The 15,986-nt window shown below is 36.9% G+C and overlaps 1 protein-coding gene and 1 long non-coding RNA gene across 2 annotated transcripts in view; one reads left to right on the plus strand and one right to left on the minus strand.

The window, feature by feature from the left end:
* LOC123876663 (IDLSRF-like peptide) overlaps positions 1 to 15,986 on the plus strand; it is an 83,237-nt gene that overhangs the window by 45,854 nt on the left and 21,397 nt on the right. The gene's annotated exons all lie outside the window — the stretch shown is intronic.
* The window catches only part of LOC123876665, a 29,531-nt gene continuing 17,411 nt past the window's right edge, over positions 3,867 to 15,986 (minus strand). Inside the window, exon 3 of the long non-coding RNA XR_006798393.1 lies at positions 3,867 to 4,061. This is a non-coding gene — a long non-coding RNA (uncharacterized LOC123876665). The remainder of the gene's footprint in view (positions 4,062 to 15,986) is intronic.

Consider the following 15,986-nt stretch of genomic DNA (forward strand, 5'->3'; position numbering starts at 1 on the left):
ACGTCACCCAAAGGCATGACATATCGTCGATTCAGGATCGAACCAAGAGTTCCCTCACTCTAGTTCACTTTGCCCATGCTGTACGATTTGGAGTGAGTTAGCGCCCACAGATTTATAGTATTATTTGTTCTGTGTTAGCGCCTAACGGGTGGTGTCAGCCGTGTCTGATAGCATTTGAATATAACGACATATTATAGTCCATACAAAATGACTTTTCACGCCCCATTTTAATCAATTCTCATGTCAAAAGTACGGTTGACCTTTAAAAAAACCTGGCCAAGTGCGAGTCAGACTCGCGCTTGAGGCTTGGCATGATATTTGACACATATGGTTAAAATAGCGCGCGTAGCGTCATTTTTTACGGATTATAATTACAATTTCTTTCCACAGATTGACAATTAAGGTGCCTACGCACTTGAACTGAACTGCAACTGAACTGCGCGTCGCGTCAGCGCCCCGCACGATATTCTCTCCAGCCGCGCCGCGCGGCAGCCTCAGTTCAGTTGCAGTTCAGTTCAAGTACGTGGGCACCTTTATCTGTACAACTACATTGCGCGTCTGAATCAGCTGTTGATATTGATCCTAGTTTGAGTCGGCTGGTCGATCTACGACTGGGACTAACGTAATTTTCATTTGAGCACTTTATTTAATGAAAAAATATACTGTAAAGTTCCATGTATAGCTGCATTGAGCCATGAGCTCTCAACGCGTGAATATTTTATAAAGCTTGGCTTTATAACTATTCTCTATGTTGAATTAAATTCTCTATGAACAAATAATAATAATTAGTAGTTTCAATTTTCAAAGTAAGATAACTATATCAAATGGGGTATCATACGAAAGACTCTGACATCTGACTCGCCCTTGACCGGTTTTTCCAAGAAAATCTTTCATTTTTAGAGTTCTGAATGAACGAAAAACGGAACATTATTGGGTTTACTTATTTTTAGTAGATACCAGATACCTACTTTGTGCGTATCTCACGGATCAGAACACACAGAGAAAAATAAAAGCCTTTTTATGTTAATGTAGATGTTTAGAGGGAATGAGTACCTTCCGACCGCTTTTCCTTTTGAAGACATTGTAACGTACGTGGATGCCCGTTTATTGATACCCTGTAAATTGATCTATAAAACCCGTTACCGTGTCGTTACTGGGAAATTGAAGAAAGTAAACGTGGCATATTTTTTGTCACCGATCCATTACGTCACACTAATATTATAAAGGCGAAAGTTTGTATGTGTGTGTGTATATTTGTTACTCCTTCACGCTAAAACTACTGGACGGATTTGGCTGAAATTTGGAATGGAAATAGATAATATCCTGGATTAGCACATAGGCTACTTTTATCCCGGAAAATCGAAGAGATCCCACGGGGTTTCGAAAAACCTAAATCCACGTGGGCGAAGTCGCGGGCATCGGCTAGTAATTAATATAGCGAGTCGTAGCTTACAATACAATACAATAATTTGAAGTTCGACACACAGCGCAACGCAGTGTGTTCATTATACAGCCCTTTGTTCTAGCGGCTGAGTGAGCATCTGCCATTATATGAAACCACTATAGAACAATAATATAAAACTAGCTTTTGTTTCTATTTCAACCGCTTCAATGTTTTTCCATTGTCTCCGTCATATAAGAACACAATAAAATAAATGAATGAAAACATTGAATGAATGATTATTGTATACCACAAAATTAGTACCTACAGAAAAATACATACAATGCCAAACAAACATATTGGCAGATATACTAATTTGGCGGCCTTATCGCTACCTAGCGGTCTCTTGCAGGCAATCAATGTGGTGCAAAGGAGATAGCTTTAGAATATTAGAGGTAGGAGAACCATGAACATATGCAGTACCAGTAGAGGTTTTACTTTCAATACCTACATACTTGCTGCAAATATCTACTTATCGCTTTAACAAGACGTAGAGGTAGGCCTCCTGGATGCCTGGTGCATTTCGACCGCCCGTTGTGCCAGATCTTTTTTCCATGCATACGTAAACTGTGGAACTAACTCCTTTCAGCGGTGTTTCTACTAGATTACAACATGGGGTTATTCAAGGGACTGATCAACAAATTCTTGAACGGCGGTTCTTTCTTTGCGGTTCCTCTGGTGCTACAAATGTTCATGGGCGGCGGTAATCACTTAACATTATGTGACCCGCCTGCCCGTTTGCTCGCTATTTTTATTTAAAAAAAAGATATTAGGATCCAATCCAGATATAGATTTATGGCTACCGGTATTTAAAATTTTAATTATCTATCCCTTGATAACCTAATATTACTAAAAGCCATTAAACAAAATAACAGGTGTTAGGTGGAATTTACGTATTTTTTTTAGTTGGCACATAATATAAATAGCTTTTGTATTAAGTATCTAGTAAAAGCTAAGTAGGTATAATTCGACAAAGAACAGACGACAAAAAACAGAGGTCACGTAAACGAACTAAATAAATGACACAAGAAGTCAAGACACGTAGAACAAGTCGCGTGGAATAAATAAATCGTGATTAGCTTCCACGTAATATCAGATAGGTATAAATCCTTATCTAGTACCACACCGTTCGATAATTTATATCTGTAGTAATTAATTATCTAAATATATAAAGGAAAAACTCAAACTACTGGTCAGTTCGGGCTGAAATTGGGCATGCAGATAACTATTATCATGCATCTATACATCTGCTCGGAAAAAATATACACTACTAGCTGACGCCCGCGACTTCGTCCGCGTGGATTTAGGTTTTTCGAAATCCTGTGGAACTCTTTGGTTTTCCGGGATAAAAAGTAGCCTATGTGCTAATCCAGGATATTATCTATCTCCATTCTGAATTTCAGCCAAATCCGTCCAGTAGTTTTTGCGTGAAGGAGTAATAAACATACACACACACACACACACACACACACACACACACACACACACACACACACACACACACACACACATACAAACTTTCGCCTTTATAATATTAGTGTGAAATGTGATTTATTTCATCCTCATACATAAATACTTTATATTATCTACTATGTAAAAAAATTATCTCTTATAAATTAGCTGCAATAACATTATGCCCAAAAAAAAATTAAAAAAAGCATTTTCAATCGCAAAATCTGAGTGTGATACACTTCTGCCTACCTGATTTTATATATTTCACGTCGGCAAAGCCGCGGATACAGCTAGTCTCATAAGAAAGAGAGAAATAAAAGTTTGCACGATAGAAAGAGACACGTTTATTAAATTTTAGAACGCCGAGCAGTGCCATCCGAATTGCACTTTACTGCATCGTAGCAAAAGTCGCTATTTATTTAAACGTCTTTGCGGAGTGATCCTTCTGGAAGGTACTAAGTATTCTGTGGTATTGGTACCCAATAACAGGCAAGCCCCCGGGATAGAGGCAATTTGCTAGCTTTATTTACTTACTAGGTTCTATTTCTATTCTACCCACGCAATGGAATTTCCCAAGCGGTTGGCACTGGTATTTGACAATTCGACGCCATCTTTGATACGCCATATTGGTTATAGATCTGGAATAATAAATACAAAAGCTGTAAAACTATGTTTAAATTGTGTCTGTGAGTTTGTTTATTTATACTCTGAGGAACACTGGATTCTAATTGAAGCAAAATGTATTTTGTCTCAATCACAGAGACTAACACCCGTATTAACAATCATTCGACAAATCGACGCCCATTGTAGATTCCACCAATCACATAATTGAAAAATGACGTGATCTGATTGGTGGAACCTACACTGTGCTATGTTTTATGCTACATCTGTAACTCTACCACCGTTTCGGAACGCACGTTCTACTGAGGAGAAGCCGACAAGAAACTCAGTTGCTCTTTTCAAATCATAAAAAGATACAATGTACAGTAAAACTACCCGGTAGAAAATATTGTTCATCGACTTTTAGAAAGCGATAACGGTTTCGTAGAGCGATGTCTCTGTCGTTCAGACCGGCAAAACGTCACACAGGTATGAGTGACAGAGACAACGCTATACGAAGCTGAAGTCTCTTTCTAAAGCTCGATGTACAATATTTCCTGCCGAGTACCTACTGTGGTTATAATATTCCTCACTCAAACATTATTTGTAACTAATTGAAATTTCGGCTTTAGTAAACAAGTTTAATTTCAAACATATAACAACATGTAAGTATAAAAGTTCTTATCCATACAAACATAAGTATAATAATATGGGGTCACATGTAATTTTATTTTTACGAGCCACGGGTCCCAATCTTTTGGGAAAATCTGAATTTATCAAACTTTTGCTGTGATGTGTCGTAAAAAGTTTATATTCGTAATACGCGCAATAAAAGACCTTTTATTGCTTTATTTGGTGAGTTTACCATACCATATATGGCTATTTTGAATTCTGATTCCAAGAGGGTTGAGGGATCATCTAAGGCTCTCTTGGACTTAGTTTTTAAGCTCTCAGAAGACATATTGGAGATGTCTCTCAACAAGTTCAAAGTTCTCATAAAACGTATTGAAAAATCTTATAAAGTACAATGTAAAGGATTATACTTAATAAATAATAAAAAAGCTTGGAAATTAGTTAAGCTTTAACTAATGACATAAAAGTATTTTTTTATTGTATCTGCCGGAAATGGAGGAGAGAGAGCTCCAAGATAAAAGCACTAAAAAGTATCCACTTAGTGTTTGTAAAGTATCAAGTTAAAAAGTCTACAACTAGGGTTAAGTAGCTTTGTATAACTAAAGCACTTCAAAGACGTAAAGATCGGGTCTTTCTAAATTAATTATGTTTTTACCAAAAGTAGGTTTTTCTACTTTTTGTATGGCATTATATTTGATTCGGAGAATACACTGCTACCAATGAATACACCTCTACATACAACGCACTATACGGGTCATTGCGCGTTGCAATTCGTTTTTTCTTATAACTTATTTTAATAGCTTCGTAGAACCGTAGAACACGATTTTTATTCGGAATAGTTCATCTAGTACGTACTAAATGTACAGGTCATAATGTATGCGTACGCCTGTAACTTAGTTTTTTAATTGTTTGCTACTTAAATAAGTGTCTTATATAAAACTGACGACAATCATAAAATTATTTACTATTTACAAATTTAAATTATAAAATTAATAGTAAAAATATAAAACATATTCGATTTTTGTTTAGGTTTATTACTCCTGACTATGTTTCAGTTTTTTTACGACCATTATAAGGTGTCATTTTAACCTTTAAAATAGTTCCTTTGAATTTATATTATAGATATTATGATGATAGTTTCACTTACCCCATTTCCTGGGTAAGTGAAACAAAACCATAGTCTGCTTTTAGGCACTAATTTCGTCGTTAAATGCACGACAAGCGAGCTTGAAGCTCATCTCATGTCATTAGAAAGACGAGTATTTTGTATTTATTACTACAACTTAGTGCTTGGTAGTTGCTAGTTTTACAAATAAGCTTAGTGATTTTCGAGTTTACATATAAATCAAGTTTACATCTAGGTACATCTAAATTAATTCCATTTGAGGCACTAGTTTGAACAGTATGTTAATGAACATACCTATTAATTCAGTTTATGCGGTGAGAGACTGGGAAACCATGTTGTTTTAAGAGGGCTCTCTCCGTCACTCGTTTCATACAATCGTAGTTCCAATTTCATTTGAATATTAAACAACCAAATACCATGAAATTTTGCAGACATATTCTAGAAACTAATATCTATGTCTGTGGTTTTCCAGATTTCTGTTAAAATATTCGGTTTCAAAGTTACGCGGTCTTAAAAATTTTCATACAAATCTTTGAACCCCTGTAATTTTAAAACTACATATTTTTAGAAAAATCTAAAACACCACAGACACAGATATTAGTTTCTAGAATATGTCTGCAAAATTGCATAGACTTTGGTTGCTTAATATTCAGATGAAATTGGAACTACGATTGTATGAAACGAGTGACGGAGAGAGCCCTGTTAACTGCAATAGTTGAACAAGAACATTCAAACTATATGTATTATACCTGTGTGGTATTATGTATGTCTAAGGTCTATTATACTTATTTTGTATATGTATATTAGTGTATTAATATATTAATAATGTATTATATGATGGTTTAGCTGTTTATTTAGCTATTAGTATTTAAGTTTATTATATGCACACCACCTCCCACTGTCCATTTGTTCGTTTTCATACATACATACATACCCAGTACATACAAGTATTTCTTTGAATAACAAGATAGAAAATGCTGAAAAGATTCCAAGTATTTTTTTTCCACTATTTATCACTAGCTAAGCTAGTTAAGATGTAAGCCTCTTTTACTGAGGGCCGGGGGTTCAATCTCGGCGTCTTTATCGGAGTTATGTGCATTTTTAAAGTAATTAAATATCACTTGCTTTAACGGTGAAGGAAATCTTCGTAAGGAAACCTCAGAGTTCTCCATAATAATCTCAAAGGTGCGTGAATTCTGCCAATCTGCAAGTGGGCAGCGTGATGGAAAATGGCCGAACCCTTCTCATTCTGAAGCTGAGAGGAGACTCGTACTCAGTAATGAGCTGGCAATGCCAGCGTTTCATCCACGTGGATTTTAGTTTTTATTCATAGGCTACTTTTCATCCCGGAAAATCAAAGAGTTCCCACGAGATGAATAAAAACTACTAGTTAGTAACTAGTTTATAATACTAGAATACATATGAATGATAGTTTTGATAACTTTTATCATACAATTCAACCCTACACGGATCGTCAATTACAATAACATTTAAATGCTCACGTATGAACTCAGGCTTGCGATAACATTTGCTGTTATTTCAGACTCAACGACCTTTTATAATAGATACTATTGACTTTGAGGTATCTCACAGACCTTGACATTAGCTTTTGTTATTTTGGCAATAAAAAGCCTAACTAGTAGGATAACTCAACGTCAAGTCATATTTTATTCGAATTGGGTAGGTACCTATAATTTTTTAAAGAATATTAGCAATGTTTATCAACTAATATTCGCCTTTCCCCTTCAACTAAGCGTAAAGCTTGTGCTAGGACTAGGTACGACAAATAGTGCTTTCGGATTTCAGTCCACTTCGTTAACCGTTGAACTAATGAGGCTCTTTATTGAACACGTCTTTTAATGTGCCGTCAAAAAGGCAAAAAAAAAAACCGGTTCTGAATATCATAAAAAAATAACACTTTTTAATATTTTTTCATGTTCATGGCAGCCATTTTGTATTCTTTATTATTTGTTGTTATACTTAGCGGCAATGAAAATACCCAGGAAGTGAAAATTCTCTAGGTACCTATCACACTAATATTATAAAGGCGAAAGTTTGTATGTGTGTGTGTGTGTGTGTGTGTGTGTGTGTGTGTGTGTATGTTTGTTACTCCTTCACGCAAAAACTACTAGACGGATTTGGCTGAAATTTGGAATGAAGATAGATAATATCCTGGATTAGCACATAGGCTACTTTTTATCCCGGAAAATCAAAAATTTCCCACGGGATTTCGAAAAACCTAAATCCACGCGGGCGAAGTCGCGGGCATCGGCTAGTAAGGCTATAAATAACGGTTCACGAGATACGGTCCGCTGACAGACAGGCGGACGGACAGCAGAGGCTTAGCAATAGGGTTCCGTTGGCACCCTTCGGGTACAGAACCCTAGCAATGGACTATTCAAGCCACGTTTAAGTCCCGCAATGCTCTAAAACAATAAGTGAAGGACATCTAAATAAATAAACATTCGGAAAAAATCACCAAAAAATCTCACAATGTCACATGACTCGAATGTAGCGTATTAGGTATTAACAGCGTTTTTTGCAGTCTTTTTATCTGCCCGTTACATTTCATGGCACCGCCACACAGATCGCATACATTTATAATGTAAACCGTTCAAATTTTCATATCCCCCGCGAGAGTGGAGAAAAATAAGAATCAGTTTTATTATCTCGTTCTGAATAAATTGACTCGTTATACAAACCAAAGACCCTATATTCGATTACAAATAGGAGGTTTTAGATTTAAAATTTCAAAGTTTCGATATTCGATAGTATTATCGGGCACTATGGGCACTATCAAATCTCAAAGCTGGATGTATTGTCTCGTCTAAAATTTTGTAGTGCTTAAAGGCCTTGAAGTCTTCGATCAGAGCAACCGCCGAGTTTCTTGCTAGTTCTTCTTGGTAGGAAAGGCATTCCGAACCAGTGGTAGATGCGCTTGACGATTCAATAGTACTTGTAAAAGTTTAATTGAATAAAAATATGTTGAATTTGGGGCGTATTGCCAGTTATGACATATGGATTCGAGACATAATCATAAGATAGCGGGTTCGATCCGTTCAGTTGTTTGAGCTGTGCGTTGACAGATCAGTCAGTCAGTCACATTTTCTTTTATACAGGGTGTAAACCAGAACGCTTGCAAAAACGAAGACAGGGGATAGAACGGATGATTACTGATAAAAGATACCACAAAAAAATCACGTAAAAGTAAAATAAAAAATCCTTTATTTTTAAAAGTTCACAATATATTGCAAATCAAACATCTGACTGACGCTAGAGGTCCACGAAGGTTCCGTAAATAGACCACTCGAAGTCAGTGCTGCGACGTAATGCCCCTCGGCATTTACTAAATCACTAAAACTACAAGATAAGGCAAATGGTTATTTTCATTGGATTGTGTTAAGCTAGTATAATTATAACGCTAAATTTTTACTAGCGTTCTGATTTGACCAATATACATAGATTATATTTTTACATGGAATGGCATTGTAATACCATGTTATAACCTTATAGCATTAGGTATTTCCGTACATTTCCGCGTTCTTAATATTCATTTGATTTGCATTCATATTGCCTCAATCCTCGCCATGTTTCGAGTCACATAAATCTATTAGTGTGCCGTACCTCTGGTTTAGAATTTATATACATACATACATAGGTATAATATACAAGTTACATAATGCATTATTTAGGACTAACTGACTTTGAGACAGGGTCTTAACTGTACAGCTAACTTTTTCTGTTTTAAACTAAATATCTTCAGCTATAATATATTATTATTTCAATATTCTAGTTATTTCACTGAAACAACAACAATCTGTGAGATTGCTCAAGACACAAACACTGTGAATAATCCTCTGAAGTTTCTATTCAGGGAACGTTTATACATTACCTCTTTGAAATATAAACACGCTACGATGGGTTACGTGGTGCTACGACGCGGGTGCTACGAGATTTGCTACGAAGAAATAGAGTGCTACGAAATTGAAAACAACGTTCACATAGCACGTAATACCTTTTACAAATATGCCATTTACGCTTGCAGTATTTCTCTTAGTTTTGAGCTACCCAGCATTTTTCTAACTTAGAAATAACGGGACAGTTAAAAATAAAAATAAATAAATATACGTACACTACCCATCACATAAATAAATTGAATTGAATCACTACCCAGTACACATATTACAAATGCAAAAGTATATTTGTTGGTTTGTCCTTCAATCAAACCGCAAAGGAGCAACGAATCGACGTGATTTTTCCATGGAATCAGTTAAATACCTGTAGAGTAATATAGGTTACTATTTATTCCGGAAAATCAAAGAGTTCTTACAGAATTTTTAATCGTAAATCCACGTAGACGAAGTAGCGGGCATCAATTAGATGAAGGCTATAATCATACTTATTTTATTACCAATACGGGTAGAAATAGCATGTGGGGCTCCAATAACTTGAACGTAGGATATCACCCATGGGAGCAAAGTTCCCTTACGAAATGGCTTCATAACACTTAGCCAACTAGAAGGGTGGTAAATAAAACCCTTACAGTATACCCCTTGTAATACAAGGGAAAATGAAACTTTACTCGATACTAGCCGAGGCCCGCGACTCCCAACTCAAAAAAATTATTCATCACCCATATTATAAAATATGCAAAAGTGTTTGATTGTTGGTTTATTGGTTGGTTTGTCCTTCAATCACGTCGCAACAGATCAACGGATCGTCGAGATTTTTTGCATGAGTATAGTTAAAGACCTGGAGAGTGATATAAGCTACTTTTTCTCCCGGAAAATTCGGAATTTTTAAGAACGAAGTCGCGGGCATCAGCTAACTAACAGCTAGCTAATAGTACATAAAATTATAAATGCGAAAGTGTGCCTGTCTGTGTGCTTTTCACAGCTGTGTAACTGATTTTGACAAAATTGGTTTAGACATAGCATACATCCCGGGGAAAGACAATAAGGACATAGGCTACAAGAAGTAGTCCTGGAAATCAGAGAATTCCCACGGGTTGGAGCCTGGTTAACGTACCACTCAGGTTACATCTATTACACAACCAATCTTCGACTCAGCCAATCCTAATGTACTATAATCTCGATAAATAAACAATTTTAAACCCCCGACCCAAAAAGAGGGGTGTTATAAGTTTGACGTGTGTATCTGTGTATCTGTGTACCTGTCTGTGGCATCGTAGCTCCTAAACTAATGAACCGATTTTAATTTAGTTTTTTTTGTTTGAAAGGTGGCTTGATCGAGAGTGTTCTTAGCTATAATCCAAGAAAATTAGTTCAGCCGTTTGAAAGTTATCAGCTCTTTTCTAGTTACTGTAACCTTCACTGGTCGGGGGTGTTATAAATTATTAATTTACACTTGTTGATTATTTCGTAATTTCGGCAAACGCATCGAATTAAATTTGAATACGCAATACAAACAAATATTATTACGCTTTGTGTTGCGAACTAATTTATAATTAAATCGTTTCCGGACATAATTTAAAGCTTTAAACGCTTCATTTGTGATACTATTATTATCTACATAACGGTGTGTCCAGACCACCCTATTTATTTTATAACTCGTGTTTACGAGTATAGGTATAACATTACATTTAAAACTCTTAGAAATAGGAAGTACTAATTATTTTCATAAAACCATATACAGGGTGTAACTAGAACGCTAGCAAAACGTGCGTGATGGGTGTTATAATCAGAATGGATATTGATTGTGATAGCTAAATAGCTCCTTCACACAGGTTGCGTAAACATTGAGTAAGCGTAGACGTAGCGTGTACCATTTAGTTGTATTATAATGTATGGAACTGTATGAAACATGGAACACCGCTGGCGTAAAGCGTGTACGTATGCGTAACCCGGTGTGTTAGGGGTTTACGCGTATCACTACGCACGTATCACGTGTACGCAATTGATGTGAATCGGCCTTTAGACTTGACTCGGAAAACAAACAATTTCGTCCATGTATTTATAACTTGCATCCTAACCTCCATTAGTTGTTTAACACATGGGAAATTACACCCGTTGGTTATTAACACAGAGAGTCGAGCTCTAATTAGTTTCCCTCCCGGAGTGGGAGGGAGAGTGCCTTTGACTATGCATGCGTCTAACGCGAGCTGGCGCCACTGAAGGCAATCACCGACACCCTCTTTGACGGTAAAAGGTCTTAATGAAGGTAATTTAACTTCATAGCACCTATTTCATGCTATAAATGAGATGTTATACCTGTATTGTACCTGTAGTGGTTTTGAGGCGCGTAATTATTTAGGTACACTGCATTCGGGTTCATAATATGAGTAAGACGCAAAACACGTTTTTTACAGTTCATTAGGTGACGTGACTGAGATCCTTAAACGTAAATTAAGGTCGTCTGACCTTAGGGTCAATTCACCAACATGGATTAAATATACGTCGTAAGTAATTACTCTCAGATAGCCAAATTTTCATAGTGATTCTAGGATATCACCGCTATTGTTGGTGAAATTGGTCCTTCATCAATTTAATATCATATTCAATAGCTCCCTGCGATTCCTTAAGTGACTTCTATCTACCTAATGATGAATAGAATAGAATAGAATAGATTTATTCAAATAAACTTTTACGAGTGCTTTTGAACCGTCAAATAATTTACCACTGGTTCGGAATGCCGTTCCTACCGAGAAGAACCAGCAAGAAACTCTTTCTGAGAGTTTCTTTCTGTGATGATGTGTTTTTCAAAGCGGAGTCACCTTTCTAGCACCTTGGGTCTGAAACGTTTATTGGTCTTCCAAGCTGTGTGCATCCATTGCCACTTGATTCAAAAACCACTAAGCTCTCATTACTCTTTTTGCGTATTGCTATGCTAGATTTTATCATATTTATCTGGTTTTTGTCTCCATAAGACGCAAAATGCGTTGTTCAAAGCTTCATTAGTAGATTACGTGACCAAAATATAGATTAAGGTCGTATAGTTGACTGAGTACTGAGTTAGCTGCTCACATTATGAGTAATTCAAGTTACTTCGATAAATGCATTGAATGAGTACTATTTATTTATGCAATAAAATGGCGAATAGTGTATTCTTAGAGTTAAGTTCTCATGTGAATGACTTTCTATGTCTTTATGAGAATAAATATCTTTAAACCTAAACCTATAGCTTCAGCCAATCGATATCGTATATTGTATCCAGCGGCTCCCTACGTCTCGTTGATGTCGTCTATTTACTTACCCGATAACACACTTGCTGTCCTGTTGCTGCACTTTACGTGTGAGGTAGCCATATCGCAGCAACTTGAGACCTCAACATTTGTCGCTTCTCTGGACTATTTTCTGTAATCCATAGTTAATACTAATATCATAAATGCGAAAGTGTGTCTGTAGGTCTGTCTGTCTGTCTGCTACCTTTTCACGGAAAATCAAAGAGTTCCCACAGGATTCCTAAAGACCCATCCGCTCAACCGATTTGTATGAAAGGCACAGAGGTAGCTTGTGTCCATGTTATCGACATAGACAACTTTTTATCCCGAAAAATCAAACAATTCCCACGGGATCTTCAAAATTCTACATCCACGCGGACGAAGTCGTGGGCATCCTCTAGTATGATAATAATTCAGTAATAACAAACGTGAACGCTGTCCAATTAGCTTTCCTTCCATCAGACTTTGATTATGCATGCGTCAAACGCGAGTTCACGCTAATGAAGGCAATCACCGTTACCTTCTTTGACGGCAAGAGGGTTTAATGAAGGTAATTTAACTTCACCTACTATTTTATACTGCCATGCTATACAAAAAATGTTTTAAGTCATCTAATACTACTAATACTCTGCATTCCGTTTCATTTTTGAAAAAATAAGTCAATTGCACGCGTGGGTGTAATTAGTTAGTCTGCCATTCCGCCTATGATTATGCATGCGTCTAACGCGAGCCGACGCCAATGAAGGCAATCACCGACACCCTCTTTGACGGTGAAAGGATTTAATGAAGGTAATTTAAGTTCATAACCTATTTCATGCTATGAATGAACTGTACAAAGGGTGTCGCGTAATAATATATACTACGTGACAGGTTGAAATGGCTATCGGGGAGGGAACGCCCCGCACACCCGCACGCGGGTGACGTGTGGGTGTGCGGGACGTCCCCCCGCCTCATACCCCGAATGCAACCTCAAACTGTCGTAGACTAGGTATACGCTGCATGGTTTTTGTCACAATAAGACGCAAATTGCGTTGTTCGTTAGCAGATGACGCAACCGAAATTCCGCAGCGTAAATTAATCATTAGCCTGGCACTTTCTTGCTTTTACCGGCTCTCTGCTATTTATTACGTTAATATAAATTAAGCTCAGCGCATACCAGCAGAGCTGAGTCGCGGCATCTAGCATCAAAACTTGAGATGTCACGAGAGCGGGACACTCAACAGAAACCAAGCTGTACTCTGTTTACCATATGGAGTTCGCTTTGCTCTAAAAAAATATGTTATAAAATATGTTGTATCATAAAAGCGAGGTATTATGTGAAAAATAAGTAAGCGTGGATTTGCATGTTGTAAATGTAATCCCCATAAATCCGGACGGGTATTATGAAGCCGTGCATCTTAATATAACGAATAATCCCCAAGCCCATTGATCCCCTTGTTACTCATAAATCGCATTTATTTAGCGTGGAAATAAAAAAATATGTACAGTCCCTCCACGCTGACGCAGTGTTGAGCCCTATGATTTTATAAGCGAGAGGTCCCGGGTTCGATTCCCGGAAGGAGCGATTTGAGAATTAATTCTAAATTGTCTATGGTCTGGTGGGAGGCTTCGGTCGTGGCTAGTTACCTCCCTACCGGCAAATCCGTGAGCGATTTAGCGTTCCGGTACGATGTGATGCCTCGTAGAAACCGATCAGGGGTATGGGTTTAATAAAACTATCATACCCTTGCAAGTTTAGAAGTATGGGTTTCCTGAAATAACAGCGTACTGAAAATAATAAACATCCAAGAAAATGGATAGAAACTGTAACCTTATCCGTACACCCACCCTTTAACGTCAAAGGCGATTACAGTTTCCGAGAAAATGCTTATATTTCATGGAATATCATTAGTGACGCAAGATTTTCAAGTATTAAAACATTTCTCAAGTTACGCTTTTGATATCTGATCAGGGATTAATAGGGCTCTCTCCGTCACTTACTCCATACAATCGTAGTTCCAATTTCATTTGAATATTAAGCAGCCAAAAACCATGAAATTTTGCAGACATATTCTAGAAACTAATATCTGTGCCTGTGGTGTTTTAGATTTTTCTAAAAATATGTAGTTTTAAAATTACAGGGGCTCAAATATTTGTATGTGAATTTATAACCGCGTAACTTTGACACCGAATATTTTAACAGAAATCTGGAAAACCACAGGCATATATATTAGTTTCTAGAATATGTCTGCAAAATTTCATGGACTTTGGTTGCTTAATATTCAAATGAAATTGAAACTACGTTTGTATGGAGCGACCCCCTCTTAAAGTTGGTTTATTCGTCCTGACATGCGAGTGGAGATAGACTAGTGACACAGTTCATAACTCAAAATTTAAAAAACCCCCGACACAAAAACCTCTATAAGAAAACTAGAAAAGAGCTGATAACTTTCAAACGGCCGAACCTATTTTTTTCAATTATAGCTAAAAACACTCTCGATCACACCTTTCAGAAAAAAAAACTAAATTAAAATCGGTTCTTTAGTTTAGGTGCTACGATGCCACAGACAAATATACAGATACACACGTCAAACTTATAAGACCCCTCTTTTTGGATCGGGGGTTAGTTATACCTACCTAACTATATATGAAAAAAACAGTTATTGTTTCGACATCATGCCCAGTTCGGATACAGATGTATAGGCAATTGCCCAAACCTGGCACGGATTTTTCGTCCTCAACGTAAACTCATGCATTTTGCAACATAAAAATTATGTTCTTTCGACTTTATGCCCGGCAAAAATACAGATGTATAGGCAATTGCCCGAACCTGGCACGGATCTTTCATACTCGACGTACTCGTAAATTCATGCGGCATGCCTCATGCAACATGAAAAATTCATAAAAAAATTCAAAATATTTTTATTCAATTAGACTTTTACAAGTTCTTTTGAATCGTCAAAAGCATCTACCACTGGTTCGGAATTCCTTTCCTACCGAGAAGAACCAGCAAGAATCTCGGCGGTTGCTCTTTTCAAAGATTTGATATACAATATTATGCCATGTATAAAAGCAATGTAGATAGCTAAAGTAATGTAGAGCTAAATATCACAGGTCACAACTCACAAAGTAAATATCAAAATAAAGACTCTATTATTTTAACCCAGAGACCAAATATTTTTTCACATAAAAGTCAGGTCACATTTGTATAGGTCACCTTTAGGAAGAGAGGCGTAGCAAAGTACACATAGCAAAATACACATTTATTTTCGTACAAAAACAGTTGACAAAGAATAATCCTGCGTGGGAAGTTGAATATAAAACAAACATTTTATCCATGCTGCTATAAAGCTCGGGCCACATTAAGGTTAACGTCAATGCCCAACAACGAAATAATTATCGCGATAAGCAACGCGTTAAAAACTGAATGGCCACACTTAAATGGTACGTCTAATGCCAATTGAATTGGGGTTTAAAATCGTCTAACGCCAAACGGCATTGTGAATGCCGTTGTACATCGCGTTGTTGGCTGTTAATGTGGCTGGGATGGGACATTATCATGTTTATTAAATCCA

The sequence above is a fragment of the Maniola jurtina genome, chromosome 22 (assembly GCF_905333055.1).
Source record: "Maniola jurtina chromosome 22, ilManJurt1.1, whole genome shotgun sequence".
NCBI classification, from domain to species: domain Eukaryota; kingdom Metazoa; phylum Arthropoda; class Insecta; order Lepidoptera; family Nymphalidae; genus Maniola; species Maniola jurtina.